This window comes from Gordionus sp. m RMFG-2023, chromosome 1, assembly GCF_954871325.1.
Source record: "Gordionus sp. m RMFG-2023 chromosome 1, tfGorSpeb1-WG-v2, whole genome shotgun sequence".
Taxonomy (NCBI): Eukaryota; Metazoa; Nematomorpha; class Gordioida; order Chordodea; family Parachordodidae; genus Gordionus; species Gordionus sp. m RMFG-2023.
This window is the reverse complement of record NC_088775.1, coordinates 42698992-42715889: the sequence shown is the minus strand read 5'-3', so window position 1 is coordinate 42715889 and position 16898 is coordinate 42698992.

Genomic DNA, 16898 nt, shown 5'->3' with positions numbered 1-16898 from the left:
TAAAATTATAACTGTTTCCAATGAGAGTGTAGGTAGTGTTGCATATTATATAATAGTAAAGATGTGCTAAACCCATATTTTTGGGTTTGGGCTTTGTCGGTTCTAAAAAAAATTTTTAAAAATTCCGGCCAGGTCGGGTAGTGCTTTGGAAATTTTTTAAAATAAATATAAATATGTGAATAATTATAAAAAATTAATTTTTGCTGGCTGTGCTGGTAAAATTTTTTTAATCGAGTTCGAGCCGGAAAACATTTTTTAAAAATTTTGGGTTGGGCTTGAAAAATTAGGCCCTATGCAGATCACTATAATACATTATTATAATATATTTTCCTCTCGCTAATTAATAAGTAATTACTATGTTTAAGATAACACATTTGCATTTTATATATCCAGTAATAAATTTTTATTTTATTTTTTTTAAAATTTTTAAATCAAAATATAAATCTTTTATTTTGTGAGTTTTAGAAATAATTTCCGGTATTGAAAAAAAGGAATCAAAAAAACAGACCGGTCTATGGGTCTTGGAAACTTTCTTAGAAAGTGTGTCAGCATACCCTGGCTTAATAAATTAGTATCGCTATGCCAATTCCCCTTACTACTAGTTCAGAATGAGGTGCTAACTTTCTTTTAATTTCATCGCTATTTTTTAATATTGATTTTTTAAATAATTTTAGAAATGTATCTATTGGACATATATATTTGATAACATTAGTTCCTAAATTTTATTGAGATAATTAGAATACTTTTGGATATTCGTATTATTTAAGGGGGGGGGGGATGTGCCTATTCTAAAGTCAAAATATAGTATAATTTATAATATCAATTTATACTTTTTATCTTTTATTAATTAATAAAGTTTAATAATTATTATTAAGGATAATTTATATTAATGAGGGTCTGAACCCCGGGTCTCTGCTCAGAACTGGTTTGGTCGATTTTTTAGACCCAAACCCCAGGTCTGGTTTTATACAACCAACCAATTAACAACACTTTAATATTAAGTAAAAGTCATGCTTTTACTATTTACCACGATATAAAATAGCAAGTTGCGATTTTAAAAATAAAAGTAAAACAAAATTAACACTTTCCCAAGATGTCTAGGAAATGTCATAAAAACCACCAATAAAATCAGAATGATATGATATATTTGTCATATTATATATCCTTAAAATAAGCTAAATTTGAATAAAAAAATTAAGCCCAAGCCCAGCCCAAGTTAGTTGGGTCTAGAATTTAACAACCCATAATTATATCAGAAACATGGATAGGGTATAGACCTAAATATATATTTTCTAGCGGGCCTAGGCCGGGTTTGGGTTCTTTGGAAATTTTATGCAATATGACTTGGGCTGGGCTTGGGCTTAATTTTTTTTCAAATTTAGCTTATTTTAAGAATATATAATATGACAAATATATCATATCATTCTGATTTTATTGGTGGTTTTTATGACATTTCCTAGACATCTTGGGAAAGTGTTAATTTTGTTTTACTTTTATTTTTAAAATCGCAACTTGCTATTTTATATCGTTGTAAATATTAAAAGCATGACTTTTCTTATTATTAAAGTGTTGTTATTTGGTTGGTTGTATTAAACCAGACCCGGGGTTCAGACCCGGAGTCCAGACCCGGGGTTCAGACCCTCATTAAGATAAATTATCCTTAATAATAATTATTAAACTTTATTAATTAATAAAAGATAAAAAAAAAGTATAAATTGATATTATAAATTATACTATATTTTGACTTTAGAATAGGCACATCCCCCCCCCCCCTTAAATAATACGAATATCCAAAAGTATTCTAATTATCTCAATAAAATTTAGGAACTAATGTTATCAAATATATATGTCCAATAGATACATTTCTAAAATTATTTAAAAAATCAATATTAAAAAATAGCGATGAAATTAAAAGAAAGTTAGCACCTCATTCTGAACTAGTAGTAAGGGGAATTGGCATAGCGATACTAATTTATTAAGCCAGGGTATGCTGACACACTTTCTAAGAAAGTTTCCAAGACCCATAGACCGGTCTGTTTTTTTGATTCCTTTTTTTCAATACCGGAAATTATTTCCAAAACTCACAAAATAAAAAGATTTATATTTTGATTTAAAAATTTTAAAAAAAAAATAAAAATTAATTACTGGATATATAAAATGCAAATGTGTTATCTTAAACATAGTAATTACTTATTAATTAGCGAGAGGAAAATATATTATAATAATGTATTATAGTGATCTGCATAGGGCCTAATTTTTCAAGCCCAACCCAAAATTTTTAAAAAATGTTTTCCGGCTCGAACTCGATTAAAAAAATTTTACCAGCACAGCCAGCAAAAATTAATTTTTTATAATTATTCACATATTTATATTTATTTTAAAAAATTTCCAAAGCACTACCCGACCTGGCCGGAATTTTTAAAAATTTTTTTTAGAACCGACAAAGCCCAAACCCAAAAATATGGGTTTAGCACATCTTTACTATTATATAATATGCAACACTACCTACACTCTCATTGGAAACAGTTATAATTTTATTTTTTTATAAAAATTTCGGAAGAAAAGGAAGCTTTTCAATAAATTTTTAAATATTTTTTTTACAATTCAAATAAATAAAAATTATTTCACTTTTCAATGATAATATTAAAAACTCTTATATCAATCAAAAAAAATATTCTTGTAGGCACTCTTTTTTTAATATTTTGCAATCTAATAATAAAGCCATCAAAAATTTTAGAAACATGCTGTGTCAATATTTTTTTTTAAAAAAAATTTATTTTTTTCTTTCATCAAGGCAGGAGGAGAGGTATAAAACATAAAAGAAATATTATATTAATAAAATTGAAAAACATCTGGATAAAGGGGTAAAAAATAAATATCATGAAGATCTTTGAAGATCGTTACACAAAATTTTTAAAAAATAAAAGATCTTCAAATTTTACGATCTTCAAAGATCTAGATCTTTGAAGATCGTTGCTCAAATTTTTTTATAAATAAAAGATCTTCAAAGTTTACGATCTTCAAAGATCTTGCTCCTCAAAAATCTTCAAAGAAGATCTTTTATACAACTCTGGAATAAACTAGATAAATATTCGCCATCTCTTCCCGCCAATTATACATTCCTACCATTAATCGCCACTACTCTATCGTCGTTCGGCTCTCATGCCCCAGACTTCTTTAAAGAGCTGGGAAAACGGATCTCTGCTAGGACCGAGGATCCCAACGAGCGATTCTACGAACACCAATGATTAGCCATAAACATAGTAAAATATAATTATCTCGGCTTTATTCTTTCAATATCCGAAACCCCGTAATTGAACATCCTATGCATAGTATAGACTTTGGCCGTTTTGTTGCCTATAATGTTAGCGTTAAAAGGGAACTTGAATCTCAATCAAAAAAAAATAGCAAGAATTAATGACTTTATATAATTGTGATTTACTAATATTATATTTTTTTTACTATTATTATAACATACCTTGATATAAATTGTCAATATAACGAAATTATAATTGTAATTAATGAAGAATATTGATATTGATTTTTTGAAATAGATATAAAATCCTATATAAAATTATTTATAATAAAAATAATGTACTATGTATATTTTTTTGAGCATTATACAAAATATTCAGCAGGGATAATAGAGCAATGGTGGATCCAACAAAATGGTAAGCTTTTAAAAAAGTAGGATCCTTAAAAATTGTTATATTAATTTAATTAAATATTAAAAATGTACTTTGTATATTTTTCAGTTAGTTAGACAAAATATTCATCAGAGATAAAAGGGCATATTATGCGGCCCTACAAAATGGATAGCCTTAAAAATATGTAGGATGCTTAAAATAATATAAATTTAATTAAATTATAAAAAAGTAATCGATTTTTTGGAATAGATATAAAATCATATATATAATTATTTATAATAAAAATAATGTACTATGTATATTTTTTTGTGCGTTATACAAAATAATCAGCAGGGACAATAGAGCAATTGTGGATCCGGCAAAATGGTAAGCTTTTAAAAAAGTAGGATCCTTAAAAATTGTTATATTAATTTAGTTAAATATTAAATATACTTTGTATATTATTCAGTTAGTTAGACAAAATATTCATCAGAGATAAAAGGGGATATTGTGTGGCCCGACAAAATGGATAGCTTTAAAAATACATAGGATGCTTAAACATTATAAATTTGTTTAAATTATAAAATAATATCATACTAACTAAGTAAATTCTAACAATTTATTTTTTATAATGCTTAATGATTTTTATACTTTTTTTGTACTATGATCAAGGATATAATTATATTTTGATTTTATAAATTTATAAAATGCTTTTATAAAAAAATACTATTTAAAAATAAATTAAGACTGTTGGTATTTTATTGAGTAAATGTATAAAATATTGATGATATGAATAATTTGTAATATTTTGTAAAAAAGATATATCTAATGTATTACTTTGATATCCAATACTCATGAATATTGTAATATAATGTTATAATGAAAATAATATGTACATTTATAATTATTTTTACTAATAGCAGCTTCTTGAGTAATAATGCTTAATGGTTTTTATACATTTTTTGTACTATTGGGAAAAATTTCTAAGCAACCAAGATCTTAATAATTTAAAAAAATTTTCTCAAGCCCACCTCAATCCCTAATAATTTTGAAAACTAAGCCAATATTAATTTTGAGAAAAATATTTTATTATAAGAAATAAGAAATATTACCTCGAATTATTGGAGATAACTCCAAAAATTAAGTTATGGAGAAAAAATCTCTGATGTACAAGTTAAATTGAATTTCTATATAAAATATTAATATTTTGTAAATAGATATATTTAATGTATACTTTGACATCCAATGTAAAATTTTGTAATGATAAATTATAAGAATATTTAAGGTTTTAATATGTCATACAGTTGCATAGAAAACTTAAGTTATAGGATCATCTGTTTGTTTAGAAGAAAAAAATAATAAATAATAAGTTGTAATAAATTGTAAATAGATATATTTAATGTAATACTTTGATATTTAATACTTACATAGGTTGTAAAATTTTGTGATGATAAATAAGAATATTTAAGGTTTTAATATGGCATCCTTCAGTTGCATAGAAAACTTAAGTTATAGAATCATCTGTTTGTATTATTTTTTTTTTGTAATGTCTATTTATTTATATTTTTAAATTTACATAAAACCTAATTAAAAAAATTATAATTTATAAATTTATAATTATATAATTAAAAATAAAATTCTATAATTGAATCCTCAAAAAGGAACCATAATTGTGTCTAAAAATTTTTATTTGAATTTTTTGTCGAATTAAAAGAAATTCTCTGGGTTCATTTGTGAAAAGTCGTATTTTATTACCCAGATTTTTTAAAAACATAAATGTTGAAAAATGCCCGTTAGTAGAAGTCACTACTAGAGTGAATATGAAGTTTTTAAAATTTTTGTGTTTGTCTTTTTAATTTCTGCCTGTGTTATTAAATTGAAATTTATGTTTGAAGGGAATGATGAGACACAACGTGGAGTCCCATATGAGTGATTTGCCGAGAGCCCAAGGTATGGTTGTCATACCATCAGGTCTTAAACCATCTACTTGAGATAAATTTGATGGTTCAAGATTGTTTGGAATGTGTGCAGCTGTTAAGCTTCTATTTATTATACGGTTTACAGCTGAGTGGCGTTGATGTCGCCCCTGACTAAAAATACAATTTACGGGTGATTTGCATTTGATGCAGGCATGAGGCTGTACTAGTGTTGTTAATCGGCTTAGCCGAGTCGGCTCGAACAGAGCTCACCCAAATTTTGGGTCGTTTTTTTCGACTCCAACTCAAAGTTTTGGTCGTTTTTTACGACTTCGACCAGAGTTCAAGCCGAAAAAAACGACTTCGACCCAAAATATGGGTCGTTTTTTACGACTCCGACTTAAAATTTGGGTCGTATTTTTCGACTCAAACTTGAAATTTGGGTCGTATTTTTCGACTTAAACTTGAAGTTTGGATCATATTTTTCGACTCAAACTTGAAGTTTGGGTCGTATTTTTCGACTAAAACTTGAAGTTTGGGTCGTATTTTTTGACTCAAACTTGAAGTTTGGGTCGTATTTTTCGACTCCAACTCAAAGTTTGGGTCGTTTTTCTGACTCAGACTCAAACATCGGGTCGTTTTATTCAATCCGACCCAAAATATGGATCTTTTTTTTTAAAGACGACTTAAAGTTAGGGTTGCTTTTTTTCACCCCTAACCCAATTATCTAGATCATTTTTTTCGACCAAAAGTCAAATAACATTTAGTATATATTAATATTATAGGCGGGAAAGTTACTTAAAGCTTCTTTAAATTATAATGCTCTGATTAACTATTCATCATAGTTATATTTTAAAATTTTTAAGTGATGTACCATAGAAAAGTGCCATTTGTCATGATAATTATTTTTGAACTTTTTTAAATGAAATAGATAAAAATATATATTGTAGACATGTTTAATCAAAATTTCAGTGATGATGTACCATAGATAAGTGGTAATTGTCATAATTGCTATTTTTGAACTTTTTTAAAGCAAATTGCTAAAAATATATATTCTAAACATGTTAAATTAAAATTTCAGTGAGGATGTATCATAGATAGATGACAATTGTCATAATCGCTATTTTTTAACTTTTTCAAATTTTTTTAAAGGAAATATCTAAAAATATATATTCTAAACATGTTTAATTAAAAATTCAGTGAGGATGTATCATAGATAGGTGACAATTGTCATATACGCTATTTTTGAACTTTTTCAAATTTTTTTAAAGGAAATAGCTAAAAATATATATTCTAAACATGTTAAATTAAAAATTCAGTGAGGATGTATCATAGATAGGTGACAATTGTCATAATCGCTATTTTTGAACTTTTTTAAATTTTTTTAAAGGAAATATCTAAAAATATATATTCTAAACATGTTAAATTAAAAATTCAGTGAGGATGTATCATAGATAGGTGACAATTGTCATAATCAATATTTTTGAACTTTTTTCAATTTTTTTAAAGCAAATAGCTAAAAATATATATTCTAAACATGTTAAATTAAAAATTCAGTGAGGATGTATCATATATAGGTGACAATTGTCACAATCGCTATTTTTGAACTTTTTCAAATTTTTTTAAAGGAAATATCTAAAAATATATATTCTAAACATGTTAAATTTAAAATTCAGTGAGGATGTATCATATATAGGTGACAATTGTCATAATCGCTATTTTTGAAATTTTTTTAAAGGAAATATCTAAAAATATATATTCTAAACATGTTAAATTAAAAATTCAGTGAGGATGTATCATTGATAGGTGACAATTGTCATAATCGCTATTTTTGAACTTTTTCAAATTTTTTTAAAGGAAATAGCTAAAAATATATATTGTACGCTATTTTTGAACTTTTTTCAATTATTTTAAAGGAAATAGGAAAAAATATATATTCTAAAAATGTTAAATTAAAAATTCAGTGAGGATGTATCATAGATATGTGACAATTGTCATAATCGCTATTTTTGAACTTTTTCAAATTTTTTTAAAGGAAACATCTTAAAATATATATTCTAAACATATTAAATTTAAAATTCAATGAGGATGTATCATATATAGATGACAATTGTCATAATCACTATTTTTGAACTTTTTCAATTATTTTAAAGGAAATAGGAAAAAATATATATTTTAAAAATGTTAAATTAAAAATTCAGTGAGGATGTATCATAGATATGTGACAATTGTCATAATCGCTATTTTTGAACTTTTTCAAATTTTTTTAAAGGAGATAGCTAAAAATATATATTCTAAACATGTTAAAGTCACCTATCTATGATACATCCTCACTGAATTTTTAATTTAACATGTTTAGAATATATATTTTTAGATATTTCCTTTAAAAAAATTTGAAAAAGTTCAATAGTGATTATGACAATTGTCATCTATATATGATACATCCTCACTGAATTTTAAATTTAATATGTTTAGAATATATATTTTAAGATGTTTCCTTTAAAAAAATTTGAAAAAGTTCAAAAATAGCGATTATGACAATTGTCACATATCTATGATACATCCTCACTGAATTTTAAATTTAACATGTTTAGAATATATATTTTAAGATGTTTCCTTTAAAAAATTTGAAAAAGTTCAAAAATAGCGATTATGACAATTGTCACATATCTATGATACATCCTCACTGAATTTTTAATTTAACATGGTTAGAATATATATTTTTTGCTATTTCCTTTAAAAAAATTGAAAAAGTTCAAAAATAGCGATTATGACAATTGTCACCTATCTATGAGACATCCTCACTGAATTTTTAATTTAACATGTTTAGAATATATATTTTTAGCAATTTGCTTTAAAAAAACTCAAAAAAGTTCAAAAATAGCGATTATGACAATTATCACTTATCTATGGTACATCATCACTGAAATTTTGATTTAACATGTCTACAATATATATTTTTCTATTTCATTTAAAAAAGTTCAAAAATAATTATCATGACAAATGGCACTTTTCTATGGTACATCACTTAAAAATTTTAAAATATAACTATGATGAATAGTTAATCAGAGCATTATAATTTAAAGAAGCTTTAAGTAACTTTCCCGCCTATAATATTAATATATACTAAATGTTATTTGACTTTTGGTCGAAAAAAATGATCTAGATATTGGGTTAGGGGTGAAAAAAAGCAACCCTAACTTTAAGTCGTCTTTAAAAAGAAAGATCCATATTTTGGGTCGGATTGAATAAAACGACCCGATGTTTGAGTCTGAGTCAGAAAAACGACCCAAACTTTGAGTTAGAGTCGAAAAATACGACCCAAACTTCAAGTTTTAGTCGAAAAATACGACCCAAACTTCAAGTTTGAGTCGAAAAATATGACCCAAACTTCAAGTTTAAGTCGAAAAATACGACCCAAATTTCAAGTTTGAGTCGAAAAATACGACCCAAATTTTGAGTCGGAGTCGTAAAAAACGACCCATATTTTGGGTCGAGGTCGTTTTTTTCGGCTTGGACTTGGGTCGGAGTCGAAAAAAACGACCCATATTTTGGGTCGAAGTTGTTTTTTTCGGCTTGAACTCGGGTCGAAGTCGAAAAAAACGACCCAAACATTGAATCGGAGTCGAATAAAACGACCCGAGCTTTGGGTCGGAGTCGCGACTAACAGCGTTTTAACAACACTAGGCTGTACTATATCGCAACCTAGACATAAACCAATGGTAACTCTCAATTGTTCATCTGATAAGAGATTACCAAGGTTGCGACTAGCGAGTGATTCTAATCATTCATGACCATCAAGTCTGTCAGATAATTGAAGGAGTTGAATGCAATCTAAAGGTGGATTGACTGATATATCTGTTTGGTATTTTGAGATTAAAAATAAATAAATAAAATCAACAAATAAAAAAATATAAATAAATACGTACCGATGACATGACGTAGCGTTGACATGACGTAGAGATGACATGACGTAGAGATGACATGACGTAGAGATGACATGACGTAGAGATGACATGACGTAGAGATGACATGACGTAGAGATGGCATGACGTAGAGATGACATGACGTCACGATGACGTAGTGAGGACATCGGAAAATTATAATATAGATTATTGAAATATAAATAATTAATTTTGTTTCTCTTATTAATATTGTTATATTTATGTGTTTATTCCATTTTTTATAATTACGCCATAATTTGAATAATAAATATACAATTAAAATACGGAATTATAACAAATATCAAGGTAAATTATATGTAAATTACATTAACTCTCGCTTGATAATTAAATCATCCAATTAACAAAATAAAAATAATGTAAACAATTTGAATGTAATATTATCAAATTGCGAACTATATTGCAACAAAAATAATATAAAATAAGCAATTTAAATATAATATTATAAAATTGCAAACAAATTTAAAAATAAATAATAAAATTACGATTCATATTGATATTATATTAATTTTTGTGTTTAATGTTATATTTTTTAAAAGTAGCTAAATAGCGTGCTAACTCAGTGTCTGTTTTTAAAAAAAAAGTAGTGCGCTATTAGCTATAGCTACAAAAAAAGATATCGCACTACCTTAACAGATTGGATATTACCTGGAAAAGAAATCCTTTATTTATAATTGAAAAAGGCGACGAAACCCAAAAAAAATTCTCAATAATTTAAGCCTTACAAATATGGTATTTAAACAACCGACCTAATAATAATCGCTTTAGACAGTTTAACCCTGTTAAGCTCTTCATTTAGTAATAACATCAAGTTTGGAGAATATCTAGAATTTTTTTTAAAAAGCTCTTCATCTTGGAACACACCTTATTTCTTTTATCAGCATATCAGTGCTTATTCTTAATTCATAATTGTCTACATTTCAGAAAATATTTAATATTCCGTTCTTCATTCTTCTCAAACAACTTCAGGACACAATCAAAAAATTCGTTGAAGAAATTTAAATATTGATTTATCACCATTCAACTGGTCACTCGTGCAATTACCTGCTAAATCAGGGGGTTTAAATATCCTTTTGCTTAACCTTCTAGCAAGCATCTACATGATAGGATATATTAATTGGATGCAAAACCCCCATTTTATATATTCTTTATTTATTATTTTTTTCCTCCCTCGATAATAAAGACATTTTTTATTTATTTTTTCCTTTTTTGTTTACTACCTTACCTCTTTTCACACACAATTTGTGTGTGAAAAGAGGTAGGGTATTTTTTTTTTAAATGTAAAATGATAATTTTTTATCCAAGATAAAAAAATTAAATAAAAAAAATATTAACAATTTTTTTGTCAACTTTAAAATTATTTTTAAATGTCATACTTAAATTTTTTTTATTTAGAGAGTCCGAAAATAATATTGATATTCTTGAAAATGATCAAGATAACAACAGCTCTCTACTTGATAACATAGACCTTGAATTGGAGGTATAATTTTTTTACTGATTTATTTATTATATAATTTAAAATGTGTGTAGCGAATTTTTCATATAACCAAGCAAGATCTTATGGATGATCAAGATCATAATAAGAGTCAGATATCAGTAATATCTGGTTCCTCAGTTACAACTTAGATAGATAATTCTTCCTTTAATACAAAAGGCCTTTTTTAATTAAGCCTGATAAAATTACCCGACGGCAACAAATTCAAATCTTAAGCTATATTTATTTTTACAGCCAATTTAAAAGATTTTATTAAAAGAAACCTGCAGATTTAATTTAAAATGGAGAGAGCGAATATATACCAAAAATTTACTTTCGTAGATTATTACCTAAAGAGAATGAATATCTAAAACTCATTTTGAGATTAAAGAATATTTCTTTCAAATCTATGGGAGTTTGAAAATATTTTCTCCTTCATATTCAATCATGACAAATCTGGACAAGCCAAACCACTTGTAAATATATTGAAAATAATATCTAATGCTCCAAATTAAAAAATGTTAAGAGTAAATTTGCTATCATTGTAAGGGAATTGTCCATATTGCATCCAGTAAATCACAAATTTAAAATAATAAAGGTAACGTACAAAATATTAAAAATATATAATTATAAAATAAAAGTTAAAAAATTGGAAAAATAAAAAAGTATCAAACAAAAAAGTGAATAACTCTAAAATGTAAAAATAATAGTAAAAGATCTCCAAAATTATTTCAAGCAAAATATATTAAAACTTTCCTAATATTCTGAGAATAACAATACTTTCAAATTTAAAATAAAAATCTAAGAATTTGGTGGTTGATCTGACTTAAACTCGGTATAATACAATAAAATATGTTTTTTCCATATTTTTTAAGAAAAAATTTTAAGTAACGTTTTGCGTTATCGTTACTCGAAAAAAAAATTAATGCGTGACCTTTAACTTTAGAAGAAGGTAACAAATGGCGTTCCTTTTCCTCAAAAAAGGTAACGATTTTTTTATGTTACTTTACAGCACTTTTTTCTTTTAAATTAAGCATTCAAATTTATAATAGTCCAAATGTATCAAATTAAATTATATAATTATGTCAAATTCTAACACCCCTTTACCCTCAATGCAGCTAACATTTCTTTGAGCCATTTGCCTATAATCGCCCTTTCAATATTGATCATCTTTTTGTCTTCCAATGCGGAATTTATGCCAAAAATTCCCTTGATAGATTGTACCAAAAAAATTTTTAATTCTAAATTTATACCAAAAATATCATCTTTTTTTGTGCCTTAGCGCATTTATTTCATCATACTTCAGTGACGAGGCATCCATAGAAGCAAGGGAAGCATTGTTTCCCTCGAAAATTTTTTAAAAAATTCTTAAATAAAATTTATATAATTCTTTTTACCATGTTTTTTAAAAAAAATGAATGGCTTAGTTTAAAAAAAAAATGAATGCCATTTTTATAACGTTAAAAAAATTTACTATTATTTATATGCTACATTGTGTGATTTTTTATGATGTCAAAAATGTAAACATTGGGGAACCAAATTAAAAATTGCTTATTTTTGTAATAAATGAAAATCATGTGAAGAATTGAGTAATTTTACGTTTAAAAAAATAAGCATAAACAAATAAAAAAATGGAGGAAAATTTTTTTTTATATATTACAAAATGTCTAATGATTACAATTGTATTATTAGATAGATTTAAAAATTTAGTTCAATAAATTTTAATGTGAAGAAATTGATTATTGAAAAAGGAAGACAAAAATTAATTTTATAAAACTTGAAAAAAAGAAATCAAAACTTGCATTCGTAATTTTTCTATCTATAAAATATGAAAAATATAAGTGGTTCACTGGATATGAATTTGCTAATTCTCTATATTGTTGGCCATGACTATTATTCCCAAAGGAAAAATATGTTTGGAATAATAAAGGATATTCGGATATGAATAAATATTTGAATGAAGTTTATGTGCATGAAGAATCAGCCGGTCATTTGCAGTCGATAATTCAATTAAAGGCTAAAATCGAATTAAAATTATGATAGATTCAATGTGATAAATATCAATTGAAACTTTACCCATCCACTTATTTATAAATTTTAATTTTTTGTATTTGGCTAATGTTTTTTAATTGCTTCCCAGTAGTAGATTTGATGCTTCGTCACTATCATACTTTATGAACCTTAAGACGCGCCCGTTTTCCCAAGAAATCTAAATTCATATTGCTTTTTACTATCTAAGCTTCTATTTTTCATTAAAAACTCAAATTTCTATCCACAATTCTTTATCACTTTTTTAAACATCAGATTCTTCTTTTTCAAATCTTATACCTGTGGTGATCTCTATATGCTTAGTGGTAAGACTTACGGACTTTTAGTTAAGAAAAACAACGTACACAAATTTTCTTGTAAAAATGTTTTATTTCTTTCAATTTCAGTACAAAAAAAATATATTTTTTATAAATGCAAAGAATGAATACAATAATTAATTTTTCTTTTCTTTTTTTACATAAACTTTTACAAATAAATCAATAATACCAAATCAATATATATTTTTCTTTACACTTTTCATCAATAACCTAATTTCAACACAAAAATTAATACATTTTTACATCATATCACAACATGTACCCCCTTCTAAGCATAAAATCCAGGGTACATGCTAATAAAAACTTTTAATATGCACTACAAAAAAAAAACTATTATTCCGCTAAAATTTATTTATATAAAAAAAATATTCACACATCACAAAAAAAAATCATGGGACCGGAGCGTTTATGAGGAACTCCTCTATAAAGTCGCTCATTTCCACCTCCGTTCTGCTATCGTTAAAATTATTATTTTTTTGACCCGTCATTTTAGAATTCCTAGTTCCATCCTGAATTTCCCTTTTACTTAAATTCTTCATCACCCCACATGCAGTTTCGGCTGCTGGAAGGAATTTATACATCAGACGCCGTTCCGCAAAATCTTCTGCTTCCCTAGCTATTAATCGAGAATCGTCTATTATCCTCCGCTGTTGCCCCCCAACCCAACGATTGAGCCCATTGTTCAACGTGTACGATGTGCTGACCCCGCTTGCACACTCCCTAGCTTTATGTCCCAGTCCACCACAATTGAAGCAGTTTATGTTGGTTCCTCTCATCCCCAGTTGCCGCATTGGAATAGTAGCCGACCCAGACGCGTAATTTGCATGTAACGCCACCTTTCCTTGCGAGGACATAGGATCATACGATATGAGTATGTTTGTGTTGCTCCTTCTCCTGTTTGTTGATCAATCCACAAATTATGCCATTTGTCAGCCAATGGTTTCACCATATCCAAAGAATTCACCTGAATCATAGTTCTATGGGCCTTAATATAAAATGTCTCCATGAATTAAAAATAATTTTTCTTTTCTTCTTTGTTTTACAAAAATTTTCAACAAAAACTTCTTACCTTTCAAAACAATTTACAAAACTAGATAAAACCGATAACACAACAATTTCTTCTTTTTTTTTTACTACCAATAAAAATAATAAAATAATATTATTATTATTTCTTCCTTTTTAATAAAACACAAACATAACACATACCAAACTTGAAAATAACACAATTTTTCCTTTACATCTCTATCTTTAACTTTAAAAATATTTTACATATTACTCTACCAGTTGTTTTTTTTTCTTTTTTTTTAACCTCAATTCCTTTTTTTTTCAAATTTCTCTTTTACACCATACGCCACCTAAATGCGTTCCCCCTTTTATTACAATTTTCCTTTTTTTTAACTCTCAGAAATTCTATTTTAACTTTTTATAACTTTTATTTTACCAACTTCTCTAATTAATTATCTCCTTTAACATTACATTTATTTCCTTTTTTCCACAAAATTTCTTCTGAATTTGAATTAATTAAATAATTCACTAATAATAACAGAATGAGTTAATGCAACACACATTCTTTATTCACTCCAAAATTTTAAAACATAATGGGTTAAATACAACACATAGCTAATTCTTTAGCGATTGTCCTATGCCACTTAACCTCATATATTTAACCTTATTTCCGACTTTTATACTTTCTACCAACTCTCAATTTATACATATTTACATTAACGGTCAACAAATTAAGATTGGCTGCCCTTAAAAAGTCCCCAATTCTCCAAAATTTCCTTCTACTTTTATTAAATTTTTCCTAATTGATCCTATATACATTCTACACATTTTATTTATATATATATATATATTACTACTCTTCATACCCTTGCTCTTAACTGATTTCTATGTCTCGTGACCTCACTATGGTCTTCCAATCTAACTTTCTGTATTTTATTTCCCACATTCCCTATAACTATTCCCTTTTCCCATTTTTTATTCATTCCATACATCCGAACCCATACCAATTGATTAACAACAAATTTCAAAACAACATTATCTCCAATTTCTACATATCTACTGGTCTCTAACCATCCAAAAAGAAATTAATTTTTTTCTCTGCTGGTGATTTGCCATTCTTTCCAATTGCACTGTTGTAATATAATTGAGCTATCCACAATTCTCCTTTACTTTCTTTATTTTTTTTAACCAATTTTTCACTATAGCTACCATTCGTTCAGCCTGACCATTCGAACTAGGATGGTACGGTGGTGACATTATATGTCTCACATTCATCTTTACACAAAAAATTTTAAACAACACTTATAAAATCCGGTCCTCCATCGGACACCATAATACTGGGAATACCAAATCTCGAAAACAATTTCTTGCAATGTCTTATTACTATTCCCGCTGTTAAACCATGTACTTCTTCAAATTCAATCCATTTAGAAAATGCATCTACACTCAGAATAAACTTTTTTCTTCCCATTCAAAAAAATCTAAATGCAATCTTATCCATGGTCCTTTAACTTTTGGCCAATTACTATCTTTTTCCTTCCGGGGCATATCGGACCAAGCATTGCAAACCTCACAACTTTTACCCAAATCATTAATTTCTTCATTCATTCTGGGCCACCATACATATTCTCTTCCCCATTGCTTCATTTTTTCTATTCCTTGATGCCCCACATGTAACATATTTAAAACTCTTTCCCTTAATCGTCGTGGTACTATAACTCTATTTCCCCTCATTATACAATCATCAATTATTACCAATTCAGTTTCTATGTTTTTATATTTATTTCCCTTATCATTCCACACTCTTTTACCTGTTATAAATAATTTTATCAAACTTAATTCCCTATCTTTCAGAGTATATGTATTTCTTTCCAAGTCGTAGGACTACCTTTAAAACCCCCCGTTAATATCCGAATTAATGCTTTTTCATCCATCTTATCCTCCATTATACAATTAATTTCTTCTCCCATACCTAATCTCGATAATACATATGGTAAATGATTTTCTTTACCCTGTCGATATTTCAATTCTAAATCAAAGCTACCTACTAACAATAGTCACCTCTGAAGCCTCGGCGACATCATCAGCTCCTTGTTATTTTTCTTAAACAAATGTATCAATGGTTTATGATCAGTATACATTACAAATCTCCTTCCAATCAAATATTCCCTACATTTCGTCAAACCAAAAATAACCGCCAACGCTTCTTGCTCTATTACCGAATATCTTGTTTCTACCTCTCTAAATACTCTCGAGAAAAATATTACCGGTCTTTCCATACCCTCTATCAAATGCAATAAAGCTCCTCCCACTCCTTTACTGGAAGCATCCACAGCCACAATCACTTCCAATTCACTATTAAAACACACTAACACAGGTTCTTTACTAATTTGTAATTTCAACCATTCAAACGCCAATTCTTGTTCCTTTTTCCATTCAAAAGATACATTTTTCCGTAATAACTCATATAAGGGAGCTGCTATCCTTGAAAAATCTTCAATAAATCTATGGTAATAATTCACCATTCCCATAAACGATTGAATTTCTGC